Consider the following 9,230-nt stretch of genomic DNA (forward strand, 5'->3'; position numbering starts at 1 on the left):
ACATTTTGTACAGTCTGTATAATGACCCCAAATACACATCAAAAGTGGTAAATGAATGGCTAAATCTGGCTAGAATTAAGGTTTTAGAATGGCCTTCCTAAAGTCCTGACTTAAACGTGTGGACAATGCTGAAGAAACAAGTCCATGTCAGAAAACCAACAAATGTAGCTGAACTGCCCCAATTTTGTCAAGAGGAGTGGTCAAAAATTCAAGCAGAAGCTTGTGGATGGCTACCAAAAGCGCCTTATTGCAGTGAAACTTGCCAAGGGACATGTAACCAAATATTAACATTGCTGTATGTATACTTTTGACCCGGCAGATTTGCTCACATTTTCAGTAGACCCATAATAAATTCATAAAAGAACCAAACTTCATGAATGTGCTCCAATCACTCCATCACAAAAAAATAAGAGTTGTAGAAAAGATTGGAAACTCAAGACAGACATGACATTATGTTCTTTACAAATGTATGTAAACTTTTGACCACGACTGTATGTCCCTTGCAACACAAAATATCACATTAAAAACTAACCAAAAATGGCAACAAAACTAACCTAAAATGACAACTCTAAACCAAAACGGCACATTTGTTCCTCGCGACAAAAAATGTCCGATTAAAAACTAGTTTCAAATGGCAACGCTGCACAAGAATGTTCCTCGGGACAAAAAATGTCACATTGTAAACTAGCCAAAATGGCAATGCTTGACAAAAACTACACATTGAAAACTAAACTAGCCTAAAATGGAAATGTTATTTAAAAAAAAGACCCAATTAAAAATGACCCATTGAAAACTAGCTTAAGATTTCAACCGTACACAACAAAATGACATTTATTACCACACCTATAAAGCTCCTATGAATAATTGATTAATTTGATTAGAATAAAAGCTTTGATTTATATTATGTTGCTTTATATTATGCACTTCTGAGAAAGTATTGATTTTTGCAAATTTTAGAATAAATAAATGTTTTTTCTACTTCAACAAATATGTTTTACGGTGGTGTTGAACATTTACTTGCATTCAAGGCTATTTTAGGGAGAAAAAAACGGTAACCGTGAGTGAGAATGGTGGAATGCGTACCAATTGTATTGTCCAATATTTTGGTAATCATGTACTGTACATATACTGTAAAAACTGGGATTTTTGGGGGTTAAAAAATACCAAGTTTTATTGTCCTAATCAAGACACATTTTTTAATGGTGGAATGGTTTTAATTTAATTAATCCAATATTACTCTTTTAAATATTTTTTAGCTATAATATTACTTAATATTTTGTGTTTTTGCCATTAAAAACAACATTTTCTGTGACATAAAGGGCTTAAAACAAACAAAAAAGGAAAAAAAATATATATATAAAAACTGATCATTTACATACTTAAGGCTCCAATTACTTCACATCAAATATTACTCTTTTAAATATTTTTAACTAAAATATTACTTAATATTTTGTGGTTTTGCCATTAAAAGCAAACTTTTCTGTGACAAAAGGGACTTAAAACAAACAAAAAAAGGAAAAAAAAAAATATGTAAACTTAAAATTGACATATTTAAGGCTCCATTTACTTCCCATCAAATATTACACTTTTCAAAATGTTTGGAGTAAAATATTACTTAATATTTCGTATTTTTGCCATTAAAACATTTTCTGTGACAAAAAGGGCTTAAAACAAACAAAAAAAGAAAGAAAAAAATACATAAAAACTTAAAATTGACATATTTAAGGCTCCATTTACTTCACATCAAATACTACTCTTAAATATTTTTTAGCTAAAATATTACTTAATATTTCGTGGTTTTGCCATTAAAAACATTTTCTGTGACAAAAAGGGCTTAAAACAAAAAAACTAACAAAAAAAAACAAAAACTTAAATTTACATATTTAAGGCTCCATTTACTTCACATCAAATATTACTCTTAAATATTTTGTAGCTAAAATATTACTTAATATTCCGGGTTTTTGCCATTAAAAACAACATTTACTGTGACATAAATGTGGGAGGAGTAGTCGTAAGAGAAAAAGGGCAAAAAAAACCATGAACATTAAGATTTGTAAAATCTGTACTATTAGGGAACGTTTGTTGAATGAGCCTGCATGTCCCGAAAGTGGTGAACTAATAAGATCAATCGGATGAATGGTTTGGGAATTAGAGGCGGGAAGATGAAAAATGCTACGGAAGACTAATAAATAGATTAATTTTGGTGTAGAATAATATAGTGTGAATGCCTTTACACAGCAAGATTTGCTTTGAATATGTTAAAGAAAGCTTTGAAAGCTTTCCAATTGATACCAACCTTTTTAAAATGTGCTAACAATGAAGAAAAACACAACATTTCTTGAGCCCTGTTGACTTTGTACTACTGGTAAATAAGTTGACCATAAATTTGTGAATTTTCACCGGTTTTAAAACCCCACAACTTTCTTAATATTTATCACAGGAAAGTGATACTTGTACCAATGCAATCATCCTTACAAGACCCGTCTGATAATACTGGTTTCATGTAAATCAATTGTTTTTTTAAGTCAGCCCCCAAGTTCAGTTCAAAACTTGGTAAACAAACATTTGTACACACATTCCTAAAAAGACTTGATTGCTCCTGTTGTATAAATGACCTTGGACCACTGGAAGCACATTGACAGATCCTTGCATTGACACTTGAACCTTGCTACAAACAGAACACTGGGGTCCAAACTCGCGATTGCAATTTACATAACAGAAGCGGCCCTCAAAGTCCTCAGTTACAATAATTTTTCGCAATGTGATCATGCAACTAAGATCTTGCCACAGCCTGTTTAGTTCAGATGCAGATGTTGTGCAACAGTGCGATGCTACTGATTTTCTTTTCCGATCCGATACCGAGTAAAATTCAAGCTGGTATCAGCAATATGGATACTTTGTGCAAATATACCTAAAGTGTCTGGTAAAATTGAAAAAGTAGTGTATTTCAAGTGTTGCTGCTGTTGGGGAATCATCTTCAATCGATATAAAATCACAGGGCGAAACAAATGATGGCATTGTTGCGTACTGAATGCGTTCTTATTTATATTCAACAAGTGTCTCCAAATAGCCTACAATTAAATGATACACCGTTTTAAATCGCCAGTAATCATTTTAATTGCCAGTCATTTTCTCAAATAAACAAATGACAGACTGAATGACTAAGCGCAGCACAGCATGCCGCTGCGCTTTCACATTACGTACTTGCCTAATAGGCGGAAAAAAAAGTAGTTCCCATCAATCACGCTTCATTTAGACAAGATTGCAATGATTTAGTTACTTTACAATTCTTGTTAATGATATAAATTGTCTAACATAACTCAAGTATAGCAAGAACCGATATTAGGGCATACAAATCTGGCATTGGTGGTATCGATATTTCATTATCGATCCGTCACTAGTCACTTGTTCAACTTCTTTAGTTATAGTAGAGGTGTTCCTCAAAGTTCCATTTTAGGTCCTCTCTTTTTTATCATTTTAGGGTGTTCAAGTCGTAGCCCACAAACTCAAACACTCAAATGCGAATCATAGAGATGATCTTTGACTAGCTTATTTGCAGAAGGTCCTTAAAAACAGCAGAAACTCTGACAAAATAAATAGACCACAATCAAATGTCTACTCTAGTTCTCTGGAATAAACAAAACAAGACTAATCTAGTTTAGTTAATTTAGTTGAATATCCCTGCAATAAACTATAAATAATTGCCGCACTAAGCAAGCTTTCAATGGGATATTTTTTTAAGAGGAGCAAATGTAAGTTTGTTTTTCTTACTTGTCCATTCAACACTGCTTAAAATGTGATCAGAAATCTTAGAATATTCCCTTAAGGGCTAAACTTCTCAGAAAGTAACCTGCAGACAAGCTTGCACATTACGTACTTACCTACTAGGCGGAAGAAAAAGTAGTTCCCATCAATCAGGTTTCATTTAGACAAAATTGCAATGATTTAGTTACTTTAACACTTGTTAATGATATAAATTGTCCAACATAACTCAAATATAGCAAATATCAATATTTTGATTTGAGAATCGTAATTAGGGGATAAAGATCTGGTATCAATATTTCATTATCGATCCGCTTGTCACTATAGTCATTTGTTCAACTTCTTTAGTCTACCATGAATTGATTAAAATGGACCCCGACTTAAACAAGTTGAAAAACTTATTCGGGTGTTACCATTTAGTGGTCAATTGTACGGAATATGTACTGTACTGTGCAACCTACTAATAAAAGTTTCAATCAATCAATCAATCAAGTTATATTAGAGGTGTTCCTCAAGGTTCCATTTTAGGCCCTCTCTTTTCCATCATTTTGGGGTGTTCAACTCATAGCCCGCAAACTCAAAACACTCAAGTGCTTATCATAGAGATGATCTTTGACTAGCTTATTCGTAGAAGGTCCTTAAAAACTGCAGAAACTCTGACAAAATAAACTACAAAGAATTGCCACATTAAGCTGGCTTTCAATGGGATATTTTTTTCTTACTTGTCCATTCAACACTGCTTAAAATGTGATTAAAAATCTTAGAATATTCCCTTAAGGCATTGGTTCTTAACCTGGGTTCGATCGAATCCTAGTGGTTCGGTGAGTCGGCCTCAGGGGTTCGGTGGAGCCTCCACCGCGGAGGTCAAGATACACTCGACTCATCGTGTAAATAAAAACTTCTCCCTATCGGCGACTTATGGATACCCCCAAACAATGTTCCCCAAACGCAAAAACTCAGTGGAGCACATGTGAGCGACGTCAGACGTGCACACTGTGGCCACACCTGTCCCAAACCTGACTAAATAACAAGTTAAATGTTTTATTATCATAATCAAATGACAGCAGTCATTTACATATTTTCTAATATAAGTGTTTTGGCCCACTTTCAATGGCAATAACAAAATTAAAGCTGCAAGCAGCGATGGACGGGACCGACTTTGACGGCACATAAAATCCAAACCAGAGCAGTAATTAAAACTCTTTGGTCAACTTTTAATCAGAAGGGTTCAATCTCTCTCCTGTGCTAGTTTGAAGCCGACACGACAAACGCGCTCAGAGGAGATAATGTTTGAAAAAAGGTGACCGGTTTTTACAAAACTTTTGTTTTGAAGGGGGAATTGCAAACTTCCTGTTGATTTTTGCTGGGGGTTGTCAATATATGAAATGTAGGTCTACATAGAGGTTTTTGTTTCATGTCTCTAAGACATTCCTACTGGAAGTTGCATGCAGTTTTGTCTGAGTTTTCTTCCTAGGAGCAGTTGTGTCTGTGTATTCTTCCTAGGGGGCGCTAGAGCGCAATTTAAAGTTTTGGGGTTGGGTTTTTTTTCATTAGATCCCAATTTTTGCCAGTCCTGATGTGTGTGTCCAGTTTGGTGAGTTTTGAAGCATGTTAAGGGGGTTAAATTACAGCTCAAAGAGGCAAAAGTGACTGTTTTTACTAACTTTTGTTTTGAAGGGGGAATTGCCAACTTCCTGTTGATTTTTGCTGAAGGATGTCAACGTATGAAATCTAGGTCTAAGGCAGACCTACATAGAGGTTTTTGTCATGTCTCTACGACATTCCTACCGGAAGTTACAAGCCGTTTGGTCTGTGTTTTTTCCTTGCGCGAGAGCGCAATTTTGAGTTTTGGGGTTTGGTTTTTTGATTAGATGGCAATTTTCACCAGTCCTGATGTGTGTGTCAAATATGGTGAGTGTTGAAGCATGTTAAGGGGGTCAAATTACAGCTCAAAGAGGCGGCGGAATAATAATAATAAAACCTTACAAATACAATAGGGTCCTTTGTCCCAAAGGGACATTGCGGTCCCTGAAAATATTGTTTTTCATGAGCTGTGTACTAATATTGTATGTCTGGGTGGGGGTCCTGCTTTGGAAATAATTTGTACCCCTTTCAGATATCGCATTTCATCATACTTGCTATATATATATATATATATATATATATATATATATATATATATATATATATATATATATAAAAATAAGAGAAATACTTGAATTTTAGTGTTCATTTATTTACACATATACACACACATAACACTCATCTACTCATTGTTGAGTTAAGGGTTGAATTGTCCATCCTTGTTCTATTCTCTGTCACTATTTTTCTAACCATGCTGAACACCCTCTCTGATGATGCATTCTGCTTCGTCTCCTTGTTGTGTGCGCAGTTGTGCACTGCACTCTCTAAAAGCCGTATATGTTATTGTCACATATGCATGTACAGTAGATGGCAGTATTGTCCTGTTTAAGAGTGTCACAACATTGCTGTTTACGGCAGACGAAAACGTGACTGCTGTTGTTGTGTGTTGTTGCTGCGCTGGGAGGACGTTAATGAAACTGCCTAACAATAAACCCACATAAGAAACCAAGAACTCGCCCTCGATCATTCTACAGTTATAAAGTGATTGGGCAGGCATGCTGTTTATATTGTGGGAAAGCGGACGTGAAAACAGGCTGTCGACACGTCACTCAGGTCCGCCTGAATTTCGGGAGAAAATTTGTCCCGGGAGGTTTTCGGGAGAGGCGCTGAATTTCGGGAGTCTCCCGGAAAATCCGGGAGGGTTGGCAAGTATGCATTTCGTCCCCACTAAAACATGCACATGTTGCACAATGAGATGTAAACATGGGATCATGTGTACATTCCTATAACTTTCTGTTTGTAAATAAATATATTGATTAGTATTTCTTTAATATAATACCATCATTTCATGATTTATAATTATAAATTAAGATTAAATTAAGAAAAAAAAGTGTTTTAATCTAAAGAAGGGTTCGATGAATGCACATATGAAACTGGTGGGGTTCGGTACCTCCAACAAGGTTAAGAACCACTGCCTGAAGGGCTAAACTTCTATGAGAAAATACCTGCAGACAAGTAAAGGACATATTTAGAGAAGTTAATCACAGAGTATAACTTTGCCCTTTAGGTCACTTTAGCAACAATATAGCTAGACGCTGATGTTAAATAATGTCACATGTGTTACCAGCACATGAATGAGCTCCTAGCACAACTACCGAGTGTTGTCACGGTTCGAACCCCAAAATAAGACAACACTTACGTTAATGTCGTCGGCCTGGCTGAAGGGGGTCCCGCTTCTCAAAAAAAAAAAAAAAAAAAAGATGTTTTGTTTACAGGCAGCTAGCCACTGCTGGTGAGGGTGACCATGTTGTTAGCTTCTGCTTAAAGACGTGAAGGGAGCAGACTCATCTTCCTGCTCGGTGGCTTTGGTCGAAGAGGGTGATGATGATGATGATGATGATGATGATGGAAGATCGTCCCGGAAAGATTGTCAACTTGTACGCCCCCACCCCCTCCCCGCCTCCGATCTCACGTGGATGCAGTACGTGCCGCTTCATGCAAAGCTCCGCTTCTCCCAGCACCTCGGGGAGAGGAATTCCCGACGTCACGCTTACGTCACAGAGCCTCCGCCAATTGGTGAAAGCCGTGGACGTCACGGGAATGAGGAAGTGAGAGAGCCAGACCGAAAGGGGGCGGAGTCTCGAAGGAGGAAGTGAGCGCGCTCGCACTGCACGCTGATTGGCCGCCCTCCCGGTCAATGCGATTGGTCAAAACCTGTGAGCATTTTTAAATTTTACAGGAGCAACTTCAAAATATATTTTCAAACTGTACTGTCATAATAACGTACATTTGGAATAGAACCCCATGAGTGAGTTTTTATTTTGACTGCATATTGAATCAGGGAGTGCGTTTTCATACAAACCACAGTAAAAAAAAATGAATACCTCTTGGTTGGCCAACATATTTCTTTCTGCTAAATCAGTGGTCCTCAACCACCGGGCCGCGGCCCGGTACCGGTCCGCGGACCGATTGGTACCGGGCCGCACAAAGAAAAAAAAAAAAAAAAAAAAAATTTAATTTATTTTTTAAATTACTTTTATTACATATTATCAACATAAAAACACAAAATATACACTATATATCAATGTATATCAATACAGTCTGCAGGGATACAGTCCGTTAGCACACATGATTGTATTTCTTTATTTAAAAAATAAAAAATAAAAAATAAATAAAAATAAATCACTCCCCCCCCACCCCCCCGGTCCGCAGCTACAAAAAGGTTGGGGACCACTGTGCTAAATCATCTCCAGAGATTAATTTTTATATTCCTCACATTTACATAACGTGCCTTATAGACTTCTACCAATTACATAATCAGCATGTTATGTAATGGCTAAGCCACCACTAACATTTCCATTAACACACACAAAAATAATTAATAAAAGAACAAGAAATATAGAAAATGTATGTGTATTAACATTTCTTTCTTCCTTTTAGTTTATTTCGAACATGAACATACTTACAGTATAATAGATCACAATTTCATATCATTTCACTTTACATCATGTCCAAAAAGGAGTAGGAAGAAGCAAAGCTTATTTAATCCTACCCCTTTCCCACTTTAGAGCGTTTACAAATATATAGAATCATTTACTGACCTTTTTATATAATAAAACAACATCTGTGAATTAGTATACACCACAGTTTTGTAATATGTAACTAATTAATTCAGTCATTATTAACATACTGAGATGAAGAATATCTTACTTCCAATAAGGTTGAAAGTATTTCTCATAATTCTTCTTCTTTGTACTTTGTAAGCACTATTATTTTGAACAACCTCTTAAACTGGATCATATCAGTACGTTGTTTAACTTCTTTACTTAATCCATTCCATCATTTAATTCCACATACTGATATGCTAAAGGTTCTAAGTGTTGTACGTGCATACAAATGTTTTTAATGATTTTTCCCTCTAAGGCAGTGTTTTTCAACCTTTTTTGAGTCAAGGCACATTTTTTGCCTTGAAAAAATCCAGAGGCCCACCACCAGCAGAAATCATTAAAAAACAAAACTCAGTTGACAGTAAAAAGTCGTCGTTGCAATTGTTGGATATGACTTTAAAGCATAACCAAGCATGCATCAATATAGCTATTGTCTCAAAGTAGGTGTACTGTCACCATGTCACATCACGCCCTGACTTATTTGGAGTTTTTTGCTGTTTTTCTGTGTGTAGTGTTTTAGTTCTTGTCTTGCGCTCCTATTTTGGTGGCTTTTTCTCTTTTTTTGGTATTTTCCTGTAGCAGTGTCATGTCTTCCTTTGAGCGCTATTCCCCACATCTACTTTGTTTTAGCAATCAAGAATATTTCAGTTGTTTTTATCCTTCTTTGTGGGGACATTGTTGATTGTCATGTCATGTTCGGATGTACATTGTGGACGC

At 36.0% G+C, this 9,230-nt stretch overlaps 1 protein-coding gene across 1 annotated transcript in view; it reads right to left on the reverse strand.

The window, feature by feature from the left end:
* Positions 1 to 7,292, reverse strand: part of LOC133617040 (ATP-binding cassette sub-family C member 5) — a 78,210-nt gene extending 70,918 nt beyond the window's left edge. The window contains exon 1 of the mRNA XM_061976724.1: positions 7,046 to 7,292. The gene's annotated coding sequence lies outside the window, so the exon portion shown is untranslated. The remainder of the gene's footprint in view (positions 1 to 7,045) is intronic.
* Positions 7,293 to 9,230: the final 1,938 nt, after the last annotated feature.

Source organism: Nerophis lumbriciformis, linkage group LG16 (genome assembly GCF_033978685.3).
Source record: "Nerophis lumbriciformis linkage group LG16, RoL_Nlum_v2.1, whole genome shotgun sequence".
NCBI lineage: Eukaryota > Metazoa > Chordata > Actinopteri > Syngnathiformes > Syngnathidae > Nerophis > Nerophis lumbriciformis.